The sequence below is a fragment of the Crocodylus siamensis genome, chromosome 14 (assembly GCF_052110815.1).
Source record: "Crocodylus siamensis isolate JL-2025a chromosome 14, ASM5211081v1, whole genome shotgun sequence".
NCBI lineage: Eukaryota > Metazoa > Chordata > Crocodylia > Crocodylidae > Crocodylus > Crocodylus siamensis.
This window is the reverse complement of record NC_143408.1, coordinates 16873684-16901211: the sequence shown is the minus strand read 5'-3', so window position 1 is coordinate 16901211 and position 27528 is coordinate 16873684. Positions and strand designations below refer to the sequence as shown.

The 27528-nt window shown below is 45.7% G+C and overlaps 1 pseudogene; it reads right to left on the bottom strand.

The window, feature by feature from the left end:
- Positions 1-1726: 1726 nt before the first annotated feature.
- Positions 1727-26781, bottom strand: LOC149853408 (major facilitator superfamily domain-containing protein 8 pseudogene; annotated as a pseudogene).
- Between the last annotated feature and the right edge of the window lie 747 nt (positions 26782-27528).

Here is a 27528-nt window from a genome sequence, read left to right as displayed (position 1 = left end):
TTCAGTAATGGTGGGAGAATCTGGCCCATACTCATATCATCCCAGACTGAATCTGCACACTGAAGGAAGAGGGGCCAAATGTAAGTCCATTTACTTATATCAAGGATCAATTCTTCTAATTGCCACTACTATCAGCTCCACTTACAGTAGAATTTTCTTTGAACGTCCACTTGTATCTGGTATAAGGACTTGTCACAACTTTCCCCCTGTCCTTAATTTGGACCTGACAGCATGATAACAAGAAGGCCATTATCTTGGACAACACACTGGAACAGAGACGCACAAGAATTGTTTCGCCACTAGCATTGCTGTAGCACATTCATATCCTCTGTGGATCTGGCACTGCACAGGCCCTGCACCATATGTTCACCATTGGGTCATATCCACACACAGTTAGTTCTAGACCCAGTCAGAAAAGGGCAATTATTTTTCTTGAAATGTCATTTTACAAATTGGAATGTAATTCTGGGCCACTTTACACTGGAAAAAAAGAGACTCAGTAATATTTTTGCCAAATAGCAGCTTCATATTAGTGTGTGTATTTTTGTGCACGCAGCCTTTATGTGGTGGTGAATATTTCTCACTCTCTGAATTCTTAGACCAATTAAACGTAGTATCTTCCACTTCCTGAAGTTAATGAGAGCTTTGCAAGATCTGGCCCCATGCTCTGAGCTAGATGCTGATCTTAGGGCCAAGGACTGGATTTCATATTCAGAGTTAGAAGCTTAAGGCTGCTTGTACACAGGACGTGGGTTTAGTTCCCTAAATTGCAACAGTTGCCATGATTAAAAACACACCATTTCAATTTAGGGGCTTCTGTCACTGTAATGATGAGGGGCCCGATGCTTTTATTTTTATTTTTTTGCAGAGCCTGCCTACATGTCCCACAGCCAGGAGGTGAGCTGCCGGCAGGCTGAGTGACCCCTGAGCTGCAGAGGACCCTGGCCTTTCCTTCTGCAGTGGCAGTGCTCCCTGGGGCTGCCCAGACAGGCTGCTCGGGGGCCGGGGCTGCCCCAGCTCAGGCTCAGGGAACAGTTGGATTGGGCTGGGTGTGAGCTGTGGCAGCACCTGCCCACTAGCCACACAACCTGGTGGCCCTGGGGGTACCACTGCCATGGAGGGAAGATCCAGGGCCCTCCGCAGCTCAGGGCCCACCAGCCATGGAAGAGGTAGGTGGGCAGGCTCTGTAGGGGAAAAAAATGGATCAGGCCCCTCGCCACTTTTATTTTTCAGTGGACATGATTTAGCTGCAATGGAGCAAACTCATTTAAATCGTCAAAACTCCTTGCATGTGTATAGCGTGACTCAAACTGCAAAAACAGCCAGTTTTCATCACGTGTACAAGCACCCCGTATGTCTTAAAAATCTGACCTCTAGTGGCACTCTGAGAGAGGCAGATGGAAGGTGTTAGGAAAGCATATACATAACATTAGTGAAATAACCTTCATTTTGCATTTGGAAAACTGAGGCATGGGGAAGTAGGGACTCAGCTAGCCTTTCTTAGCAAGCCCATGGTACCAAAGAAAACAGATACCAGAATCTTCAGTTGACTCATTAAGGGATACCAGACCTTTGCCTGATGATCTGACTTTTTTGCATGGCCATTACCTTTCCTTTCTGGGCTGCTCCTTGGCAGACATTGGTTTGTACTGAGATGAGATGAGATGGGATCGCTAAGGGACTCTTAGCAATTTTTTGTGGTTTCCCCTTCCATTTAGATAAAATTCTACTCTTGCATCCTCCCATATCTGACTGAAATTGCAATGCATCTTTTGTATACAACTTTGAAAAACAAGAGCTGGAACAATTATTCCGAAGATCAAGCTGAATCCCTAAGGTGGCCTGAAGTAAATGTGTTTCTGGGTTACAAACACTGGCCCAAGTATATGTGCTCCACTTCTTGAAGCAGTTAGCCAACCTATATATACAATCTGAGGTTTTGGTCCTAGAATTTTTTAGTATAAAATATAGGACATGTACAAAGTATAGGACATATATAATATCCTATAAGAATGTAATGGGGCATAACATGCCAGGCTGGGTAGCCAATCCTATCAATACACCAAAGGTGATATAATGCATGAGATAGATCATAAGTGTGTGCAGGCACCAGGACTGCACAACAGGACATCCTCCTTATGGCTCTTCTGTATGACTGAACTGTAGCTGTGCTGTTTATATATTCCATAAAGTTATATGAATTTCACTGAAAGTTATTCTTGAAATTCTTTATATCGTGCCATTGGATATTTGATAATTTCCCTCCTCCCCGCTCCTGCGGTAATAAAATAAAGAATCCAACCAAGACAATTAGTAGGCTTCCATAGAGTAGCACATGCTCACCAGTCTTTTTATAAATTATTATAACTACCATGAAGACAAAGACTGCTTCAATGGCAACTGTACCAAGGGCTATTCTGTTATATAAAACAGCTTCATTCCTGGGCTGGGAATGCATATCCTTTGGCAATGGACAAGCTATTGTTTCAAAACCAGCAAAAGCGAACAAAAAGAAGAATGTCGATTGCTACTACAGCAATGTGGTCAATGTTTCCTTGGATGTCCTGATCCACAGCTTCGCTCTCCTATGCAGGCTGCTTCCCATCTTCTTTTAATGATTTTATTCCTTCACCCAACAACAAGCAAAGAAGCTGCATCCCCGGCACCTGGTGAATGACCTTGGCAGAGGCACAGTCCTACTGCCCAGTTAATCCAGGACACAGCCCTGATGCAGCCCTGGACCAGCTCTGGATCTCTCCACCTACTCAGCTGGAGGTGGAGTGGTGTAGCCACAGCTTCTAGTACTAAGAGGAAAGAGAGATGTATTGCTAAGGGGAGCAAAATGATGCCTGGTGGGGCAAAAAACAGCCACCTGGTCCCTTTCTTCTGCCCAAATTCACCTCCAGTCATCATTCAACCCCGAAAAGGAGTGACTAACTTGTGTGAGAAGGCACTTGGAAAGAGGACCCCTGTTCAGGACTGGACTGTAGATGCTCTTTGGGGTCAGAAGGTGAATCTGTAATGGAGCAGAGAAGTGGGGAAGGATATCTAAACAATTAGCCTATGCTAAGTCATCTACAGTGAACAGGAACAGGACATCAAAGTGATGGGCTGAGAGTCTCTGACTTTCCCCTTGTTATCTCATGTTGTTTTTCTAGAGCTTGAACTTGGGCAGCTAAAACAGGACTTAAGGTGTTCCTTCTCTCAGGGTCATCTTTCTATTTTATCCAATGAGCATTTCATGCAAAATGCAGAAGAAACATTGGGGACAGGGCACCTTGCCTCTAGTCAGCTGCAAATAATAGAAGAGATGTGGCATCAGGGGACTGAGCAAGAACTGGGGGGGTCAGACTTAATGATCTACTAGGTCCCTTCTGACCCTAGAAATCTATGAAATCTAAATCTAAACATCTATGACATGAGCCCGACTCTATAACCTAGCACTAGGGCACTAATTTGGAGGTGGGGAGTCCTAGGTTCTGGTCCCCACTCCTGGGCCTGTTTGCTATAGACCATCACGGGATAAACATCAGAAATAATGCTGGATCCACCCAACTTAGTCCATAGCCTGGTGTTTGGGTCATGTATTTGGGAGGTGGGACTTATGGACCTGATTCTTCCTGAGATGACAAGAGCTTCAAGCCAGCTCTCAGCATTGTCTGGTAAACGATCTACACCAGGAGGTTACAATATAAAAGTCCGAAGGCGGCTGCATGTTACAAAAGTAAACCCTGCTCAGCTCTTTCAAAGAATATTTGCAGGTGCTTGCCCTTAGGGGAGGACTCCCTTGGGCTCTGAAATGGGCAAAGGAGCCTCCCTTGAAGCCCTGACTCAAAATGTGATGGTCCAGAGAGGAGCACAGGTTCAGGCAACCTCAGCAGTCAGTGTTTCCTATGGAACAGCTCTTGGTAGCAGCTCATTCAGTACAAAACCTTTTGGGGATCATCTTTCTGAGGCACCTCTACCCCTGCACTGTATGAGAAAGGCCAGGCCCTTAACTCTGGGTTTTAGATTCTGCACTGGCCACCGGAAGCCTACTATTTAGACATCACTGTGCCCAGCTTGTAGGCCCCTAGTTCCTTTCTTGGATGCAGCCCTCAGTCTTTGCAGGCAATGAGCAAAGCTCAAAAGGATTTGGATGTTATGGTCAGAGTGGATAAATGTCCTAAAGCTCAGCTGCTTTATTCAACATTTATCCCAATGCACTAACATTGCTTCAGGCAAGGAATTTTACTGGCTATCTCACCAGAGCAGGCAGGTTTTCAAGACTTTCTGCTTGCACCATTGCAAATGCATACATAGATATAAAAACTGCATACATTTGGTCACATTCATTTTACTTTGTTACCCATCCATTCAACTGCAAACAGGCCACATTCTCCTCTCACTTGTATTATTATTTTAATCATTTGTGTTAATACCACCAAGAGGAAGCAATCAACAACAAGGTTCTGTCATACAAGGTGCTGCAGAAACTCATAGTGGGAGACAGACGCTGCCCTGGAGAAGTTACCGTCTATCCAAGGAAACGTGACAAAAGTAAGTAGGACAAGCATGTAGAAGGGAAGTGAGTTACCCACGGTCACACAGCAAATCAGGGGAAAATCCAGGTATACAGTCCAGGTTTCTGGATCCCCAGTTTTGTCTGTTGTAGATGGCATTCCCTCTTCAAATGCACTGAAGTCAGTGGTGTTTCTTGGATGGCAATAAAGGTCGAGTTTGGCAAGCTGTTTTTTTAGTGCTCTCAAGATATAGTTCTGTCAATACACAAATTTCCTGTTGGACTAAAGTCACCACAATACTGTAAAGGATGGAAGGTGCATCATTTGGCATCAGGAAAATTAAATTATTGTGGGTTACTCAAAGCTAGCCAAAGTCTGAGCTTTTCTTTACAACAAACAAGTGTGCCCTTATGTGTTGTGCATGCCTCTGCTCTTAGTCACATGCTGCACAGAGGAGCAGAGGCTCTGACTGGGCACGTCTACATGTTCATGAATGCACTTTAGATGCTGTACATTTAATTTAGTACTTCCTTAGTAAAGTACTAACTAAAAGCGCAGCACCTAGAGTTACTGTGCAGTAGTGCCAGAGCATGGTTATTTAGTAATGCTTTCTGTGCGTTAGCCTAATAACAGTGCGCAGTAGGCTATTAGCAGGGTTTTTGCTGGCACACGCTACTGCTTCCTGTTATTAGGCCAATGCACAATAAGAGTCTGTTGCAGCAGCCCTGAGGTCCTCTAACTTATCGTGACCAGGATTAAGGACAACAAAAAGTCCTTCTTTAAATACATTGGGAGTAAGAAGAGGGCACTGGGTAATGTACGGCCTCTGCTACACTCAGTTGCTAATCTTGTGGCTATGCGAGATGAGAAAGCCAACATTTTTAACAAGTTCTTTGCCTCTGTTTTCTTGGACAGGGACCAGGACCGCTCTCCCACCACAGGTAGGCGCAATCTTGGGGATAGCACTGCCAGGCCTTGGATCTGCACACAAGTAGTTAGGGATCTTCTGGAAGGGCTGTATGTTTTTAAATCTGCGGGCCCTGATGCCCTCCACCCACAGGTGTTGAGAGGGCTGGCAGGGGTCATTGCTGTGCCCTTGGCCTGGCTGTACGAGCAATTCTGGTCCACAGGCCAGGTGCCCAGAGATTGGAAACTAGCTAATGTGGTCCCCATTTATAAGAAAGCGAGAAAGGAGGACCCAGGAAACTATAGGCCCATAAGCCTCACATCAGTTTTGGGAAAAATCCTTGAAAAAATTATCAAGGATCACATCTGTGAGGGGCCAGAAGGGGAGATCATGCCCAGGGGAAATCACCATGTGTTCATCAACGGCAGGTCCTGCCAGACCAACCTGATGGCCTTTTATGACCAGGTAACTAAATCCCTGGATGATGGTGTCGCCGTGGACATAGTCTTTCTGGACTTTAAGAAGACCGTTGCCACTGTCTCTCACCCCCTTTTCATTAAGAAATTGAGCAACTGTGGCATTGATGCCGACACAGTTGGATGGGTCAAAAATTGGCTGATGGGGGGCACCCAGAGAGTGGTGGTGGACAGGTCATACACTATATGAATAGTGGGGTCCCCCAGGGCTCGGTCCTGGGGCCTACACTGTTCAACCTCTTCATCAGCAACTTGGATGAGAGGTGGAAAATATGTAGTCCAAGTTCACTGACGACACCAAGATGTGAGGGGCAGTAGGCACGCTCGAAGGCAGAGAGAGGCTGCAATTAGATTTAGACAGTCTACAGAAGTGGGCAGATGGTAACAGGATGGGGTTCAACGTAGATAAATGCAGGGTGCTGCACCTGGGGAAAAGGAAACCACAGCATACATACAAGCTGGGCAGCTCCCCCCTTGTGAGCACAGAGGCAGAAAGGGGGGATTTGGTGGCGGCTGCCTACAAACTTGTTAGGGGAGATCAGCCGCAAATAGGAAAGGTCCTATTCCCCCCATCAGCCCCTGGGATGATGAGGAACAATGGCCAGAAGCTGCTGGAGAATGGGTTCAGGTTAGAAATAAGGAGGCACTATTTCACTCTTTCACTGTTAGGGTGGCCAGGATCTGGAACCAGCTTCCTAGGGAAGTGGTCCTCGCTCCTACCTTGGATAAATTCAAAAAGAGGTTGGATGAGCACCTGTCTGGGGTCGTGTGATCCCAGCATGTGCTCCGGCCAGTGGCGGGGGGGCAGACTAGATGATCTATTCAGGTCCCTAACTACTATGAAACTATGAAACTATCCTGTGGGGCATGGGACGGAAGAAACCAGAGGTAGCTTCAAGCTGCCCTTGCAACATGCACTTGTGTGCCCTCCGCAGCCACCTCCGGGCTCCATTCTCTTACTGCTCCTAATGAAAGTGGCTAGGCCTTTTAGAAACAAAGGAAGAAAGAAAACAATCTTATTTATTAAAATTAAAACTCATTTAAAATGGAAACAGAGAGAGCGACAGAGACCAAAACAAACCGTCTTTGGTTCATGATAGGAAGCATAATCTCCCTGAGGGAAAAATAAGCAATTAATACTGGAAAGACTTCAGAGCAGTGGCGTTGAGGTCTTTTTTGCTAATGTGGCTTCTGCCAAGGCATGATTACGACCTCAGAGGAGTGATGATATGAACAATCAGAAGGATGCATCAGGCATTCACCATGGCGTGGTTTGTGCAGACATAACTTGGAGGCACCTTCCTCCCCCACCTTTCCTGCTATCTGTTGGGTGTGCCCCCTCCTAATTGCTACCTTAAATTAATTAGGATAGCAATCATATGGCATTCGTTTAAAAAAAAATCCTTTTCTAAGACTGAGGGGGAGAAAGAGTGAGAGTACAGAGGCACTGATTGAACAATAGCGAACAGTGTGCATTTGGCTGGAATACAGTGGCATACAAGTCAAGGGCATTTTGGATTCAAAAGGAGCAAAATTCCCCTGTGCACTGTTGGGTTTGGAATTTTTCTTTATGAATAAATTGTGCTTGCCAGAATTGGCCGTTTTGTTTGTGGACATTGATTTATTTTTCTCTGATTCTTTTTGATTGTTATATTTTGGATGGTGCTTACTGATGTGAAAAAAGCCATCTAGTATTGCTGATAAATCTGGAGATAACTGCAGAGGTCAAGACACAAGTAAGGGAAAGAGGAGACAGGAAGAAAAAAGTTTTAACTGTCACCCTTCAGTTCTTTTCCCCACCCCCACCTTCCACCTAGAGAAATAAAAAACTAGTGGCACAAAATGTATAATTAGATGGATTTCCCTTTGGGGGACTGGAGAGACAACTTGACTGTATTTTCTCGTTATTGGATCTCAGTCATTTTAATTTGTGTTCTCTTTGAGGCTTCCTTTTTTTTTTGTTCATCATCGTCTCTTGCTGTGTGTGTGTTCGGCTGAGTAATGGATGACACTCTGAGAAAATGGGACTTTTTCTTGTCCAGCCCGCTACACATTTCCAAGGTCAAATGAGACAGTGCAAACGATGCTTTCAAGGTAAGGCAGAGGGAAAAAGAAAACTTTCTCTTAGCAGACCATTTCCATTTCTAATAAATATTTTGCTGTATTTGGATCGCGGTGGTGAAGCCTGTCTTAAATGACCACTGAGGGGAGCAGCCAAATGTAATTGCTTAGTGATGGAGGTGGCCCTGGGAGTAAAAGTTTGAACAAAATTGTACTGGAAACACTTGCAATAGCTCTAGGGGACATGGAGATAGCCACCTCTGAGGCCTCAGATGTACAAATGGGGGGGATGAAAAAGGAATGGTTTGATTTTGCACATGGCAAACCCCTTGTCAAGTCGGTTAGAGCTTTGCAAACCTAAGCTAGCAAAGTCCCTTCTTGGCACTGGAGCATCCAAGTCTTCTAGGGGTTGGCGAGTGCAGGGGAAGGAGCTGAGACAACAGGCTCAGAATATCCCCCAAGGCTGATTCTGACTGAGCAAAGTGGCATAGCCTTAGGTATTTTGCAGGGGAAGGCTCAATCCACAAGCTCTGCTTGATATTTCTCTCCACTATAATTGCACTGATTTTTCGTAGACTAACTGAGGATTTGCATTAAGCGAATGAGAATCAGGCCTCAAGCAAGATTTGACTCCATATCCCATTATTGTTGGAACCCCCAACTTCATGGGAAATTTGAAGACTATCCTTTGCTTCATAGATTTCATAGATTTCATAGACATCAGGGCTGGAAGGGACCTTGGGAGATCATCGAGTCCAGCCCCCCACCCAAAGGGCAGGAAGTCAGCTGGGGTCATAGGATCCCAGCAAGATAAGCATCCAATTTACTCTTGAAGGTGTTCAATGCAGGTGCTTGAACCACCTCCGCTGGCAGACTGTTCCAGACCTTGGGGGCTCAGACAGTAAAGAAATTCTTCCTTACGTCCAGCCTGAAACGGTCTTGCAGGAGTTTGTGACCGTTCGACCTCGTCATCCCTTGGGGCGCTCTGGTGAACAACCGTTCCCCCAGATCCTGGTGGTCACCCCTGATAAACTTATAGGTGGCCATCAGATCACCCCTGAGCCTGCGCTTTTCCAGGCTAAAGAGCCCTATGGCTCAGCCTGTCGTTGTAAGGTGTGTTTTCCTGACCTCTGATCATGCGTGTGGCTCTCCTCTGGACTCTCTCAAGCTTCTCCACATCCTTTTTGAATTGTGGAGCCCAAAACTGGACGCAGTACTCCAGTGTAGATTTTACAAGCTATTCAACTAAACAGCTTGATGGGATGGCTGTTGATTAATCTTTGGTATTTCATGGATTAGATTATTTAAACTTTGGATGGTGCACCTGGAGGGTTATATCTTAAGCAAGTCCAAGTCAACTGTGACTAGATTGAGATACAAAACCATGTTAAGTGTTCACTGATTCAAAGAATGGGTCAATAGTTTGGGTTTGGTTCCAGAGCCAAATTGAATCAAACAAACCAAGAAGATTTTCCAACATTCAAATCTACGTAGTTCAATTCATAGTTCATAGTTCATAGTTAAGTGGAATAGTTTAAAAATTTAAATAGTTAAATTTTAACACATAGTTAAAAAAACAAAACAAAAGAAGGGACCATTGGTCAAAGAGGCAGTCTGTGATCGGAGTACAACAACAAATACAGCTGCTGCTCTAAAGGAAATGAAGCCTGGAAAAGTCTTGTCTGTGTTAAGAGAACATTATGGTGCTGATCTAGGATGTGACAGCAAGCCCTGCAGTCATAATTAAAAGGGCCGCTGTAGTTAATGATCTGCCCATTGCAAATTAACTTCAAAACTTGGCTATGCAAAGTGTGTTCCACTCTGATACTCTCAATTATTACTATTATTATGTCAAAATTCCTTCTCTGCTTCATCACTGAGTAGTGATCTTCTTCTGGACAGTTGGACAGTACTAGGCAGCAAAGCTTTTACCTTTGCTGCTCACTTTCTTAGGGGAGACCAAGATAAACGAACATGTGGCCTGTTTATTCTTATTCCTCCTGATGCAAGAGAGTGGGCTAATTGTTCAAGTCCAACCTCACCCTGTGCATTCGGCCTCTCTTTGGCTTAGGAATCCCTGGTTTTATTATTTAAAATGATTTCTTGAACTGTTTGGATAACTGTGATGCTAAGGAAGGTTTACAAGCATATGGGTCATCATTTATGCTGTGTAGCTGGTGTACTGCCACCCATTTCCCTGCTTCCTGACTTAAGTCACCTAGCTGTTCATGCTTCCTGACTTGATGGCTGAAACACTTTAACCTGAACAATAATAAAAGGTAAAAAAACCTCATTTGCTAGTATGAGCCAGTATGATTTCTGGGAAAACCATCCTTCTTGCTATTATCTATGAGCACTGATACATTTTTTTTCATGGGTACTGTATCTGGAAATCACACAACTGCTCACAGTCAGCAACTATGTGACTTAAACCTCAAAGAGAACCAAACTTGCTCATTTTCTACATGAAAATACTAACAAATGATTTGCAAATTAGAGCCCAGTTCTCTCTCTCTCACTTTTCTTGGCCTAATTCTAGTTCTAAGTTCCTAAAAAAGGGACTTATAATGGAAGTGTCCTCTCAACCATATTTATAGCATCACACCAGCGTGACGCTATTGTAAAGTCCAGGTAGGATAATAATTTACATTTAGCTCAGAAGGGCAGCCAGGATACAGCAGTGTCCTTCTAGATTCTCATTTTCCCCCACCAACTTAGAAAGGCATACTAAGGGCTGGATTATTGAGTCCATTAATGCTCTTATACATGCCTCTGGCAGCGTAGAGTAGCTTGAAGGCCAGTGGATGTAGATGCAGGCCAATGTAGAGCTGTTTAAGGTGCTGTATACCAGACCTTTTCCCCATCATTGGCTGAAAGGGGGAATTAGAGGCATACTGGGGAGGGAAGTGTGACTAAATCTCATTGTGATATGACTGTTCTCTGTTTTACAGAGCCCAAAGGGGATTATGAGGGGAAAAAAAAAAACAAGGTAGAGCAGCCCTGAGCCTGCTGTGACACAATCAGGGGTGGAGTATGACCTTGGTTGTCTCCGAACGGGAGTGAAACAAGTCTGTAGATCTACGCCAAGAAGAGAATTGGAGTAACTAAGAATCAAGCCAAAAGACACTAGAATAGGACTTGGAATAAGAACAGAAAACAGACCTGCAGCTTCATGGGTGCTGCTGTAAGGTGCTTTGAGCTTTAAGTAGGGCCCTGGACTGTTCAACCTCCAGAGACTTGTCATCATTTATTAGTGTCTGATTGGCAGTAGTGCCTAGGAGCCCCAGTCATGGGTCAGGACCTACTGAACCAGATGCTGTACACACACATAACAAAAAGCCAGACCCTGCCTCAAAGTGCTTAAAGCCTCAGAACTAAATTAATTACTATACTTCTTGTCTGCTTTTCCAATGCAGCCCGGTTCTGTGCAACCCCAACATCACTGAAGCACTAATGGCAGCATATGTCATGTTTAGCCTTTGTCATCCATTATAGGCCCTAATTAAGAATTCTCAACAAACTTACGTGACAATTAGATCTGTTAAATAAATAAACGTAATTTATGTTAGTTAAATCTGGGCCGACTTTCTTCACATGATAAAGCATGCATCTGAGTTAGGTTTTATCATGCTCAGGACACCAGGAAAGAAGAAGTCAGCATTCCCCTCTCCTGGGTGTAAGAAGTCAGAGCTCAGTTTTAGAATTAAAACTCTTAGGGGGGTTCAAATTAAGATGGGTAAAGGGTGGGGTATGCCGCTGGGCAGCCCAAAACGATGGTACCGTTCTATCTCCCATCCCTGTAAGAGAAAGAGCCCTGCTTGGCTGCAGTTTGGATGAGGAATGTTAGAGGGAGCCATCAAGATTTCCCTGTCATGTCTGTAGAGTTTACATGCATTCTTTAGTCAAAAATGATTTGTTCAGGGCCAGTTAAGCAAATATAATGATGCACACAGGTGTCTAATGTGGCTTACAGAAGTGCCTAATCAGGGAAAGTGCCAGCTCCCATGGCATGAAAAGCAAAAAGTGGTCCTGAGGAAGAACTGATGCAGAACTTGGCCCTAGACTTGACCTTAGTTTAGTGTCCACCTCTGACCTGGAGAAAGTCAAACGGGGCCATATTTTCAAAAGAGCTTCCATGTAGGCATCCAAATAAGTGATCAGATTATTATTTGTATTGTTATAGCCTTCCCCCACCCAGAGCACAGTAACAAATGTGAACCTACTGTAGACTAGGCCAGCTGAGAGTTTAGACTGTTACCACTTTCCTCAGTATTTGAAAAAGCACCCATCAGTATTGGTTTCTGAAGGATTTCTGTCTTACAACAGAGCCAATTTTCAGTTTTCAATTTCTGCAGTGCTGTTGTAATTCCCCCCCATCATGAGATCCCAATGCACCGCAAACAAGTGGCGCTAGACATATTTCATGCCCCAGATTTTCTTCAGTCCCTGCGGTACCTGATCATATTTGTCAGTCTTCAAATGAAAATGGAAAAGAAAAACCCATGACAAAGCACTCTTCCTCTTCCTTTTTCTACAAACACAATATCTATTCTTCTAACATATGTCGTAGCCAATAACAGCTAAAAAAACCCCATAATATTTTTACACTCTTATTTTCTCTAATTTTGTCTGGACTATGGAGGTAATACAATACTTTTCCTCTCTGCGTAGTCCATACTTCTTGTAGAGTGCCCAATGCACCATGCTGCCAGCTTTGTCCTTCTGTACTACAGACTCATCTCTGGCCTATTTGGTGCGTCCACTTACAGTATGACTACCAGCCTCCGGCCTCTGGCCACATGTTCTGCATTCTGGACTTACGTGTCTCCTGCCATCTTCCTTTGCTTTAACGGATCTCGTGTGAATAGCCTTTTCCTCTGCAGCCAGAATTAAACTCAGAATTCCTCGTTTCAATCCTCCTTCGACAAGACACTTACACCAGTAATTTGCCACCTCCTTTTCACCAGCCTTCTGAAAAGTCTCTCGATACAGTTCTTTTTCCACCCATTTTTGTCTCTGTTTCTCTTATTGTCTGTAGAATGAGTTACTCTCAGTGGGAGAACAGTCCTTGTTTCATGTATTATTATTAATATCAAGATCGTTATTGCTATTGCTATTTAAAAATTGCTTAGCCCCCAACAGCTCCCATTCAGGGATGCAAAGTAGTTTAAAAAACTTTGCCGCTTCATTTAGGTATGGATAAAGGAGTTCAGTGCCTTTGAAATTCTGGCCCTAAGCTTGTTTGACTTCAGAAAGACTTCACCTCCAAATAAGCATAATGCTACTTCCGTACCTCACAGATGTGTTGTCAGGATGAATGCAATCTGAGGTGCTCAGGCGCTATGTTTATAGGGGCAGTATATGAACAGAACAGAATACATTTGTGTGTGTCAGGTGCTCTGAAATTGCAAAGCTCGGCCTCACGTGAGTACTTAGACAGTTAGCATCGAAATGAAAAATAACAGGCAACAACATTATTTGAAGGCTTTTTTCCAAGCCTGCAGGAGCATTCTGAATCCTGCCTGTGTTGGGAGGGAAAGATTTATTCCCCTATTTTGATCTAAATCCGTTGGACTCTGCTTAGCTAAAATGGCTCATCTCGCGTCTAATTAGTCCTGCGCATAAGGACGTGGTCAAAAAGGCTTGAACAACTGTTCATCAAAATGAACATTTCATTTTTGTCTCTTAAAAACGTAAGAAATCCACGAGAACTGTAGCCATATTGGTTCAGCCAGCTCTAGAAAATGTTCACTTGTGTTTCAGTGTCGTGCAAACATTATTTCCTCACGGGACGGGGCCCATTTACTGCCCACTAGGCCTGTGCAAAGAGGCTAGTATTCAGGGGACAGTGATTCAATTTGGTGATTGCAGAGCCTCCCATTCAGCGTGGGGCAGTGAGGGGCAGCAGGGATCATCCCCCGCCCAGCAGCACCTGGTGAGCACCGGGTCTTTTCTTTAAAGGGCCGAGAGCTGGGGTGGGTAGGGGCAGCCACAGGCCAGCAGGGGGAGCAGGTGGGGGTCGGGGCCTGGCAGGGGTCCCCCTACGGTCCCCTCCCCTCTTCTCCGCCCCTACTTACCAGCTCTGAGTCCAGTTCCAGCTCCCTGCTGCAGCCCCCAGGGACTGCCTGAATCATGAAAGCTCTCCGAATCAGATTCGGAGAGCGTTGAATTGATTCGGACCTTTTAATTGGTCCCCTGATTGGATTTGGATTCAGAGACTCTGCCGAATTGGGTCAAATCTCCTCCAGATCGAATCACTACCCAAAGCTTTGCACAGCCCTACTGTCCATGGGGACGCTGCAGGGACAGTGCTTCTCAGCTGCCATTCTTGAACCCTTGTGTAAAAAAAGATATAGTTTCCTGTCTCCAGTCTCTAGCTCTTCGGTGGGAGACAATTATGGCCCTTTCCTCCCCCACATGCCCTCTGAGGGCACTGACACACGTGCAGCTCCCCACTGCAAATCATGGCGTTCACTGTTGGATCCGGGGGCTTGGAGGATGGTACCCCTGCCTGGAGCGGCTGCGTGTCTGCAGCTGCTCTTTCCTAGCCCACCCCCTTCCTCTCCCTTCCCCCAGCTCCAGTCCTGTCTTATCTTCAGTATGGGGGGAGATGTTAACGAAGATGCTTTCATCTGAACCCTCCTTATATGAGAGTTGAGATTGTTGCAGGATTGGGCACTTTTAAAGCCCTGGGCAGCCATGCTCTTCTGTCAGGGCACAGAGCTAAAGTGCCTTCCAGGGGCCAATCAGTATAACAAATAGAACTGTCTGCGCCCTGAGAGCTGTCTGTAGTGCTGCGACTGTGCAAAAGCACTAGCAGAGGGATGCCTACTCTGCCCCGTGAACAGGCCCAACCAGAAATAGCTCTGCCTTGGCCGCTGGCATCCTGCATCCTCATGGGAGCCCACACCCAGGCTGCTGCTTGGGTCCAGCAGCTGAGACACTCACTTGTGACTTCGGAGATTCTGGTTCAAGTCTTCTCTTTAACAAAGGTCTTCTGAGCTTAGTTCCCCAGCTGTACCACTGGGATAATGCCCCTCCCCTACCTCCCAGGTTATTGTGAGGAGGAATATGTTAAAGACCGAGGTATGCAAGTGGTGTGGCAATGACTTCAGAGAGTTACCTTATTTACTTCTCAAAGAGTATAGGCATCGAAGAAAGGAAACGGTCTCAAATAGAGCCCAGCTGGAGCGGTCCGTGAGCCTCGCTGGACCCGCAGCTGCTTTTCAGCATCAGGGACAAAGACTTGGATTGTAACTTTGTCTGAAGTAATAATTTGAGGTTTCTGTGTCTCTTTTTTTTTTTTTAATTATTTTATTTTAGGGCCTTAACAGCCGTTTAATGAAAATATATTTTTTGCAGCTAATCCTGACCAGAGCGGGATTGGAATCACGATCCCTGCAGAGCAGAGCAAAGCCTTTGATACATGCTGTGCCATCAGTGTTTTAAACTCCTTTAAGTTTCTTTCAGGAAGGGCTCCTGCTCTCAGGACTCTGTTCAAAGGTGAGGCAGCAGACAGCACAGGGACAGCATGCGTAATATCGGAGTTTGCTTTGAAGATTGTGTTGCTTTCCCCTCTGAAAGACGAATCAGGGAGAGAAGGCAATGGGAAACATTACATAGAAATTACACTGTCTGAGCACTGAACAAGGAACCTTATTAGAATTTGAAAAACAGCTGTTGTGTTCATCCCTCCACGCAAATTTAAACCAGATGTTGCACAAATATATCTGCCCTGATTTTTCCCCCTCTCATATAAACAAGAATTAACATTCAACCAAGATAAGTTGTAGAGCTTGATGAGTCACAGTATTCATGCAGACCTGTTCATCTTCCTTTCTTGTGCATTAGTAGCTGGCTGCTTAGTTTGCATGTCTGCTGTTCAAGTTCCAGGCCTCGTAGGTATGGCAGCTTCTGTGCTCTGTCTTCTGTGTCCATCTTGGCACTGAAGATGTAACTCCGTGCGACTGCACAGAAAAAAGAGACGCTGCTGCCATCCATCAGCTGAATGTGTGTGGCATAGGAAGCAGCGCTCCTAGGAGGGGCTGTGTAGAGCTTCCCCGATAGAGCTCGCCTCATCCCTGGTTGGTTTATAAACCAGAAGATCAGCACAAGCTAGACAAAAAATTTGCTGAAGGTGACAGCAAGCTGTTGTAACAGTCTGGGCCTCCCTGCCCAGAGCCTGTCTCCCAAAGACCCATGCAGCGCCTGTATTTGGTGTGGGAGGAAAGGTGGATCTGCAGGCGAGTATCTTAGAATATTTTATTTGCTTAAAATTCCTCTTGTGTGAAGAAAGATTGCTATTTATTATTAGATATTTCTCCTCTTTACTCTCCCTCCTCAGAATATGTGAAGGCTCCTCAGACTCTATCAAGTGTGGCCCTGAAAGCCCCCAGCCTCCATCACCCCTGGACCATACAAGCTAATCCCAGACCCCATCTCTCTAGGTTCATGAGAGATCCTCTAAAACCAGATCTCTCACGGTTTGGAAAATGGAGCTGATTCCCCCCACCCTTCCTCTTCCCCTTCCCCTTTTCTTTTTCATGTCCTTGTGATGAGGTATTTAGCAAAATTCACAGATCTGTTGGAGTCTGACATGGCTGTGCCTTGAGCACGTCTGCTGTAGCCTACAAACCTGTGACCTCTGCGCTGTCAACCGTGTGCCTTAGTGCCCATGCCACTCCAGCCCCACCTGATCTAATAATGGTGATGGGACAAGAACAAGGTTAGGAATATAATGGCCCTTCCCTTACATTACAAGTCCTATTGTGCGTCCCACAGTGCAGCCAGCAGTACTTCCATAAATAGCCCATTGTGTTTCATCAGATTGCCATTTCATTAGTATCGCTGTGGTTCTGTTGTAGTAATAAATTGGGAGCACAGTGTCTTCATGTCAGGTTCTTTCAAGTGCTTTGATTAAGGAGGGCTCTGATGATTTTTTTTTTTTTTTTGGTGGCTAATCTCACTCTTTGCTGCTCTGCTAAGGAAGAGGGCATGCTTCCAGCAGCCTGTTCTGAAGAAAAATGGATGCCCTTTAGGGTTCGTTTTTGTTTTAAAAAGTAGATGAATTTGGCCCCTGGACAAACTTGCTAGAGTGTGATCCAGAAATCTGACCCTTAACATTTATGTTCTTCCCCCATCTCTAATGACAACGAACAACACATGGCCCTGTGCCACTTTGATAGTAAGGGGCAATTTTCAAAGGTCGTCAACGATGGAGGAATTAAGAGTGCCATTTTCAGATGAGGCCGTCCCCAGCTGTGGCATCCACCATGCTTTTCATCAAGACCAAACCAAGGGCTTCACCACAGACTCCTGCCAGCTGGTCTCTGGGGGTGAAGGTTGTGCAGACACTGATGGGAACAGCCGTGCTTGCAAAAGCCCCCAGCGTAGACATAGCTATTGCAGCAACATTGCACTGTCATTAGTATTGCCTGTTTCTCTTGGAGTTGAGGGGGAAATTTACTACTGCAGTACAACATGCAGCTTTTATGGTAATATTAGGAGTGCTCTGCTGACATAATGCATACCTATTAACTGCTTCTATTTTGAAAATGGCTTAAGTCACTTTTGAAAGTTGGACTTATCCTGCTAAGTCACATAGACTCTTTGGAAAATATTACCCTGAATCTCCAGGATGCAGCTGGCTGCCGTACAGAAAAGGGCTCTTATAATCAAAGTGCTATGCTGTGAGAAGGCCTTCATTTCCGGGATTCTAATGCTTTCTTAACAACAATCTGAATTTCTGTAGCACTTTCCATTCGAAGATTTCAAAATCCTTTGCAAATATGAATCAATTATGCTTCACAATGCTTCCTCTGAGCTGAGTAACAGAGCAGAAAATCAGGCCGGAGAAGTTAAATGCCTGACCTAGGCACACAACATGAGGAATGATGGCCAGAGTCTAGTGGCCTGGGCAGCAGATTAGGACTCAGGAGCTTTAAATGGCCTTAACACTGGCTCTGCTTCCGAATGACTGTGTGACCTTGGAAAACTCACTTAAGCTCGTTGGACCTCTGTTTCATGCTAACATGATTATTCTTGTGTTAAATGATCTTCATTTAACAAGATGATGATTACTCACCTCAGAGAGGTGCTAGGTCAAAGAGCAAAAAGGTGCTTTATGCCTCCAAGTGCCTCCACGCATAAATAACAATGACAGAAGTGGGTTGGCAACCAGGAGCCTGGACACCTGTTCCCCAGCTGGAGCTGTTAGAGGATGCACATGTGTCGCTGGGTGGTCTTCCCTTTCTGACAAGCCTGTCGCTTCATCAGGGCTTCCTTTGCATCCATGCGCGCTTTTATTTCTGCCATCTTTCTGATCCTCTGAGGGTGTGCATATGTGCAGAGAAGGGGGTGGAGAATGTGATTAATCCAGCACGTCCGTTCCTTTATCAGGAATTCCTTTAAGGTGGCTGCAGTCTTTAACGGTGAAACAGGCCAAAATTTCAACCAGAGACAGATGTAAGGGGAGGCTACTTACCATATAAGAAGAATGCAAGGGGTTTTTTAATACGTATGAAAAGATTATATGGAAGCTTCAGGGGTGTTCAGAAAGATCCAACCATCAAAACAGGGAGACATCTTTATTTCCAGAAAATAAAAACACAAGTGGGGTAATAAAAGTTATTAAATAAAACCTCCACAATCTCAGCCTCCTCCCACAGTTTAAATTAAAAAGACATTAAACAAGGCATCTGCAGTTTTAGTTCCTATTGTCCACCTCCTTGGTACAAAAGGGAGCCTGCTTTGTCTCTGCAGCTGAGACATACTTTATTTCATCTCCACACGCCAAAAATTTGAAAGGTTTCCCAGGAAGCTGCATTTTGCCAAGAGAAGAAAAAAAGACAAGCATGATTTTAATTTCATGAAGGTAAAAAGTTTAAGGATGAAAATAAAAGGAAAGCCCTATAGAAGATGTCCCTCGGGATTGGGAGAGCTCAACTCCTACAAGGAATTTCTCCCTCAATGGGTGCATCTACATGAAACGCTTAATGCCCATTGAACTAATTCCACTGCACATTAGTGCGGCTGGCAAAAACTATGCTAATGTGCTGATGTGCACTAGATGAATCCATTAAGCATCACTTCAAAAGCATTTATCTGTGCTAATGCGCAGTAGTGCCAATTACGGTGCATTAAGATAGTACCTATTATAACTAACTACACAATGAACGTGTAGACGTGTCCAGTAGTGGGGGAAGACAATTAGCTGTATGGACACCTTATGAGGTATTGCATCTCTGCAGGGATTGCATCAACATGTTTGTCTTTAGCATTGGAAAGCTCAATAAAAAAGAGAAGGTCCACAAATGTAAAAGCAGAACTCAAGTTGCCTTTGGAGTTTGCTAAGGTATAGTTCACCCTATGTGTAGGAGCAGAGCAAGGACTATGCTTCTTTTACTCGTAATTGCCTGTGGAAATCCCTTTGTGCGACTCTTGTGATGCAAAGGAGCCATAAAGCTAGTGGATTTAGCTATGGGGGATAGTCTGCATAGGGAGAACCTTCACATAAGTAGTTCCTCCCCACACCACATAGCAGCCCCCAGTATGAGGGGCATGGCTGGGGAGAAGCAGGTGTCACTGGCACCATAGGCGATTAAGTATACATTAGAGCAGTGCCAAGGATGCTCTAATGGTCTGCAGACCCCTGGTGATGTGCAAAGCTATGGTAAGTGATCTTGGGGTAATTTCAGTCTGCTCCATGGAGGTAAAACTAGCAATTTGTGGTCCTCCAACATCCCAGGATGCACTGCTCCTAACACCTGCTTTTCCAGAGCAGATGTCCTGTTTCTAGCCATTCCCCTGCTCCCAGCCCTCTAGTGACAAGTCAGAACTGATCAGGGAAGAAATGGTGTTAACCTGTAATGTGTGACTGCTCACAGCACGTTCTCACTTTAATACCACTTAACAGTCCACAGATTTAGTATTCTTGTAAAATTGTAGAAAATTAGGGATGGGGTGGACCTCAGAAGATCACCTAGTGGTCCAAGCAGGACCATCCCCATCCATCTCATCCCAGCCAAAGCTATGTCTACCCAGGTCATAAAAGACTCCAAGGATGGATATTCAACAACCTCTCTAAGTAGACTGGTCCAGTTCTTTATTACTGTCCTTGTGAGAAAGTTTTCCTAATATTTAACCCAAACTTCCCTTACTGCAGCTTGAGACCATTGCTTCTTGTTCTGTCATCTGCCACCATCCTCTTTTGATCCCCCCCTTCAGGTAATTAAAGGCTGCTATCAAATCCCCACAGTCTCCTCTTCTCCAGACTAAATAAGCCCAGTTCCCTCAGCCTCTCCTCAGAAGTCATGTCCCCCAGCCCCTGAGCCATTTTCCCTGTTTGCTGTCCCTGTTCACTGGCTCCCTGGTCACTTGGGGCATCTCTGATACTCTCCACCTCCTAAGTGTAATGTGTCTAAGTGTAATGTGTAACTTCATCTTTATAGAGGCTGACTTGTTCATTGTTCAAGGGATTCCCCCAAAGTAGGGCAGATGCAGGTTCAAGTCTTTTGGCCAAGTTAGGCAGAGCATGGGCATTTACACATGTGCTCCAGGGGCGGGCAGGGGAGGGGGATGGAGTTGCTTTAAGCAGAATAGCTCCAAGAGCCATTTTAATTAAAGCACCTGGAACATCTCATGTATCAGCATCCCTACACTGAAAAAAGGTGGCAGGCAGGGGTGAATGGTGCCTCCTGAGTCTGTGGGGGGGGGGGGGGGCACAGTTTCTGGGTAGGCCTGGGGTCAGGCCTGGGGTCAGGCCTGGAGGTGGGCCAAAAGCCCCATATCCACTCTTATACTTCTGTGCCATGGGTTAGTGCACCTCCCCCCCCCAACATGCCACTGGCCCACGCAGCAAAAAAAACTGCCCCATTTTGAGTGGTGTCAACTTGGGGGCCAATCTCAGGAGGTGCACATGCCCCTCCCCCCCTGTGTCCCCTCTACCAGTCGCCTATGGCAGCGGGGGCACTATATCTAAAGGTCATCAAATGAGCTTTAGTTGAAGTGCTCTTGCTGCCATTTTTCAGCACAGGGGTGCTGATACACAAGTTAATAGAGTCTGTTCCAATGCACTGTAATTACAGCATGTCAGAGCAGCCCTGCTGCATGTGTATAGGTGGACCATGTCTTTAAACTTGGGTTTCCTATTCTTCAGGTTTCCTATTCTTCAAGTGAGTGCCTTTACCACAGGGTGACTGGTTAGTCTGGGACAGTTTTTTGCATTTTGACCCAAGGGATCCTAAGGAAAACTAATGTTTCCATGAGAACGTTCACAGATTCACAGATGCTCGGGTCAGAAGAGACCTTAGTGCATCATTGAGTCGACCCCCTGCCTGGACAGGAAAGAGTGCTGTGGTCAGATGACCCCGGCCAGATGCCTATCCAGCCTTCTCCTAAAGACCCCCAAGGTAGGGGAGAGCACCACCTTCCTTGGAAGCCCATTCCAGATTTTGGCCACCCTTACCATAAAGAAGTTTTTCCTGATCTCTAGCCTAAATCTGCTCTCTGTCAGTTTGTGACCATTGTTCCTTGTTACCCCAAGAGGCTCCCTGGTAAACAGAGCATCTCCAATCCTTTGCTGCATCCCCCTAATGAATTTGTAGGTGGCCACAAGATCACCTCTCAGCCTTCTCTTGTGGAGGCTGAAGAGGTCCAGGTCCCTCAGTTTCTTCTCATAGGGCTTGTCCTGTAAGCCTCTAACCATATGAGTGGCTCTCCTCCGGATGCTCTCAAGTCTATCAACATGCTTCTTGAAGTACGGCACTCAAAACTGGACGCAGTACTCCAACTGCAGTCTGACCACTGCCTCATAGAGAGAAAGTATCACCTTCTTGGATCTATTTGTCATGCATCTGCTGATGCATGATAAAGTGTGGTTAGCTTTGCTGATGATTTTGTCACACTGACGACTCATGTTCATCTTGGAGCCCACTATGACTCCGAGATCCCTTTCCGCTTCTGTCCTGCTGAGAGGGTCACTTCTCAGCCAGTAGGTGTGCTGGATATTTTTGCACCCTAAGTGCAGCACTCTGCACTTGTCCTTGTTGCACTGCATCCTATTATGTACTGCCCACTTTTCTAACCTGTCCCAGTTCCCTACCCTCCAGAGTGTGCACTTCATTCCCCAATTTAGTATCATCTGCAAACTTGGACAGAGTACACGTCACACCCACATCCAAGTCACTGATGAAGATATTGAAGAGTACAGGTCCAAGGACCGAACCCTGTGGGACCCCACTACTCACATCCTTCCAGGTCGACACTGACCCGTCTACTACCACTCTCTGGGTGCGACTGCTAAGCCAATGTACCACCCACCAGACTGTTTAAACATCTAAGTCACAGCTTCTTAATTTATTTATGAGAAGGGGATGAGATACTGTACCAAAGACCTTGCTAAAATTCAACAAAACAACATCCACCTCTACTCCTGCATCTAAGCATTTAGTGACCCTGTCATAAAATAAAAACAGATTGGTCAGGTATGATCTACCTGCTACAAATCCATGCCAGTTGCCATGCTGCATTATTTTTCCCGCTGGACTCTCACAAATATGATCCTTCATAATCTTTTCAAAGACCTTTCCAAAGATGGAGGTGAGACTGACTGGCTTATAATTACTTGGATCTTCCTCCCTCCCCTTCTTGAAAATAGGGACCACACTGGCCTTTTTCCAGTTCTCTGGGACCTGACCCAAGTGCCACGAGCACTCAAACAGCCGTGCCAGCGGTTCTGCCATGACACCAGCCAATTCCTTCGGTGCTCTCAGATGCAGCACATCCAGGCCTGCCGACCTGAACGCATCCAGTCCATCCAAGTGACTCTGCACCAAGTCAATGTCAACAGTTGGTGGGCTGGTGTCCCTCTGATGCCCATCTAGGAGCCCATTAGGAGACTTATCTTGAGCCCTGTTCAGGAACACAGAGGCAAAAAACTCATTGAAGAGCTCAGTCTTGTCCCCTCTGTCTGTCACTAATTGCTCCTCCTTGTTCAGTAGGTCTATGCTGCCCTGCACCTTCCTTTTACTCCCTACATACCTAAAAAAGACTTTTTGTTGTCTTTAATTTGTGTTCCCAGCCTCAGCTCTGTAGTTGCTTTGGCCTTTCTGACTGCCTCCCTGCAAGTGTGTGCCAAGTAGGTATACTCCTCCTTGGTAGATTCCCCCTGCTTCGACTGCCTGTAGTTTCATAGTTTCATAGTTAGCAGGGTCAGAAGGGACCTGAGCAGATCATCAAGTCCGACCCCCTGCCATGGCAGGAAAGAGTACTGGGGTCAAACGACCCCAGCAAGGTGATTGTCTAGCCTTGTCTTAAAGACCCCCAGGGTAGGAGCCAGCACCACTTAGCTTCAAAGTTGGTTCCAGATCCTAGCCGCCCTGACAGTGAAGTAGCGCCTCCTCATGTCTAGCCTGAATCTACCCTCTGTCAGCTTGTGACCGTTATTTCTAGTCACTCCTGGCAGTGCTTGGGGGAACAGGGACTCCCCCAGTGCCTGCTGATCCCCCCTGACTAGTATGTAACAGGCCACTAGATCCCCCTCAGCCTTCTCTTTTGGAAGCTGAACAGGTTCAGGTCCCGTCGCCTCTCCTCATAGGGCCTGCCCTGCTGTCCCCTGACCATGCGGGTGGCCTCCTCTGGACCCTCTCCATGCTGTCCACATCCCTCCTGAAGTGCGGCGCCCAGAACTGGATGCAGTACTCCAGCTGCGGCCTGACCAGTGCCGCATAGAGGGGGAGGATCACCTCCTTGGACCTGCTCGAGATGCATCTGTGGATGCGTGACAAGGTGCGGTTGGCCTTCCTGACTGCTTCCCCACACTGCCGGCCCATGTTCATCTTGGCATCAATGATGACTCCAAGATCTTTTTCTGCCTCTGCACTGACAAGAAGGTAGTCCCCAGCTTGTAGGGATGGTGCTGGTTCTTCCTCCCCAGGTGCAGCACCTTGCACTTGTCGGTGTTGAATCCCATCCTGTTCTCATCCACCCACCCCTGTAACCTGTCTAGGCCCAATTGTCTATATGCCTCCTTTTCTGCCCTTAGGCTCCCCTGGATTTCCCTGTTTAGCCAAGGGAGATTTTTGGCTCCTTTCTCCCTTTTCCCTCATACTGGGATAGTCTCCCTCATCAAGTCTGACCCCCTGCCCTGTTATGGTCAGTTCAAATATCACATTTTTTCCAAGAAGAACATGAGATGTGAAATATTGCTGACCAGCTCTACCAATCAAGTGATTATTAATAAGAATTTGGCTCTGAGCCAGAATAGCACTTAAGCACATGACTAACATTAAGCATGTGTGTAGTTCCATTGATTTCTGCGGGGGCAGACTTGTGCTAAAAGTTAAGCTTCTAGTTAGGTGTTTCTCTGAGTTGGATCCAGGTTGTTCTGTGCCCTGGCAGGATTAAGCCCATTGAGACAAAGTATAAAGCTAAGATAGTTATAGCAGAGGTGAGGAAGGCCCAGACAAAGAGGGAAGCTATATATTTGTTCCTTGAACATGGGGAGCATCCAGTTTTAGCAGTTTCTTAATACCTTCAATGTGCGGCTTCATCATCTCATTGCATTGTGACATTGTGAACACAAGCTCATCCCATCACAGATTTCAGTAACATGTCATCCCATGGAAGAGCAAGAAAAAGCCTTTCTCATGCTGTAGCAGGGGCCTAATCCCTAGAATCATTTGGGAAGCAATTCAGTGCTCTTAAGATAGTTCTCTCAAAGCCAGGACTGGCCGGGTAAAAATCAGGAGGTGTGGCACATGTTTCAAGAAGCATAAGTAACAGGAGATGGGGTGGAGAGAACGTTTCAGGTCAGAGAAATACAGCAGAGAGAGTCTATAGAGAGCTACCCAGAGGGCAATTTTGAATGACATTGCAAGATGGATAGGAAGTAAGTAAAGGGATGAGGGTGGGGGAGAGTGATGTGGTACCATTTCCCAGAGTAAGAAAGCAAACAATCTCTTTAAGACAAGGCATGCAAGTCTGTGGCAGGTCAGGTTGGGGTGTATTAAATGTGGTGATGATTTTGTTTTCTCCTTGTAACACATTGCCTCTCTGCCTCCTGTGTGCATTCCAGGAAAAAAAACACTTTTTTTTTTCAATTGCACCGTACGTCATGTCACTGCAGCCAAGACACTGTCATAAGGTGTAAGTGATGGGCCTGATGCAGTTGGATGGGCTGCTCCAGCCATTGCATGCATCAAGCAGCTGCTCCACAGCTTCTAGGTTGATTTTGCTTCCAAGGTTCAAACATTATCAGTAAAAAAACAGCAAGGAGTCATAAGTATCCACGTAGCACCAGCAATAGCAGTGTTGTGCCCTAAGTGGTCTTCTCTCCAGAGAGGGCAGGTAAGCAGGCTGTAAGAACTACACAGCTCATCAGCCCATACAGGTGATCAGGAATATTAACAGAGTGGAAACAGAGGAAACTAAAGAGGCACCTTATGGGCCAGCGACTAAGTCTGAGGACTGAGAGGGGCTTTCACATTTTTTAAACTTTATTTATTAATAAACCCAACTTGCCAAGTAACAAATTTAAAAGATACTCCCAATCCCTAAAGGTACACGTAAAGCCAGATATTTCTCATCCATCGGCTGTGCTTCCTTAACTCAAGTCAATACCCACAGAGAAATCTTGTGTTCTCTTCCTGTCTTTCTTTTGGGCTCTGACAGTTCCTTTACATTTCCCAATTGACGTTAAGCTTTTCTGCATCTCCACCTCCATATGCAACCTGCTTAATAGCTCACCTCCTTCCCACTTAAGACAGCAGCCCAGTTACTCCCTGGATCACCACCAAATACGACCAACAAGTGCTGTGTCAGGTCATGCTCCCCAAACACCGCTCTGATCCCCACCCCCCAGACACATACATGGTAAGAGTTTGAGCCCCGGGGCTCAGAGATGGAGCTTCTGGTCATGTGAAGCAGAATGGGGTGGAGCACTGCTGCAAGAGAGGTGTCACTGCTAAGAGCCAAGTTAACTTTTCCCTGGCCCCACAACTGCTTCAGGTTTATGAGGTGAACAAGGATCCATGGCCCGAATTCAGCAGCAGCTCCAGGGCCTGAGAAGAGTTAACCTGGCTCTGGGTGGTCACAGTTGACTTCTTCTTTCACAGCAGTGTCCTGCCCCATCCTGCTCCATGTAGCTGAAGGCTCAGGCTCCCTTGCCTTCATTCTGGCACCTCCCTTTACTGAGCACTTGGGGAACCTCTTCCATGCAGCAGTTGCCTGTGCCGCTTGCATACACGTGCCAGGGGATGGCCACCCTGCGCTAGCAACTCTCTGAGGCTTTCTGTCCAAAGTTGTGAAAGTGCCCCATATCACGGCATCCCCCCCACCAAGGCTGTCGAACTAGGGAGGGATTAATTACATGACCATGTCCTCACCATGGTCTATTCTTACCCCCATTTCATAAAAGGGAGAACCTGAGGCCTGAGAAAGGAAGAGCTTCAACATTGGGAGAGCCTCCCACTGCAGCTTCCAATGGACCTACATATGCCCAGCACTTCAGGAAATCAGGTCATTACAGATGGATTTTCAAAAGAGCCCAGAGCCTCAGCTCTACTTTTAAGGTATGTCTAGACAAGAAAGTAAAGATGTGAGTATAGCACAGACGTGACTGCACTAGTTTTAATCTAGCAAATGTGGGTAATAATAGAAGTGAAAATTCAGTGGCAGAAACTTCAGCAATTTGGACAGACACTTGGCTGGGATGGTGGAGTCAGAGATGATCCTGCTTTGAGCAGAAGACTGGACTAGATGACCTTGTAAAGTGCCTTTCAGTCCTCTATGATCCTATGTAGCTGCAATCCCTTTGCTCATTAGTCTGTACCGTCATGTCTTCACGGCTATTCTTACCTATGATAGCTATGCCAAAACCAGCTCGTGTTGCCTACATGAGATGCACACATACCTTCATTTTGCCATGCTAACACCTCTGCTCACTTATTTAGCTAAATAGAGGTTGAGCTTTAGGGAAACCTGTCGTCATATGATTTGTTCACAGTGTCATGGTAATGGCACAGCTAGGAAGACAACGCAGACATCTAGGATACCCCACCCTTTGTTTTAAATCTCCCCCACTCCCCTCCAAAGCCCAGCTTGAAGAGAAGCATTATAAAGCCAGACACTTAAATATTAAATAAAAGACTGAGCAGAGAAAAGGGTGGAAAAAACCATGCTGTATTCCAGTATAGATTGTGAGAATAAAAGAAATAAATCCTGAGAATACAATCTACATGGGGAGAAGACGACAAATACTGAAATAAATATGAAACGAAGACAAATTTGGGCTACAGGGAGTGAGAGCGAGAGTAGCTCTAAAACACAGGAGGTTTCTTTGAGACAAAGGTAATATTAGGAAAAATGAGATAAACACCAATAGGGAGTAAATCATAAGGATAGTACATCTGAAAATTATTGGGAATAAAGGCTTCTCTGTAAGTGAGACATCTAGAGAAAGACAAATATGTTGTGACTGTAGGTAGCAAATATGGATACCATTGCAAGGATGAAAGCCAAGAGGAGAAAAAAAGACAATATACAGAATAACACTGGCCTCACTGCCTATTCTGAGGTGGGGAGG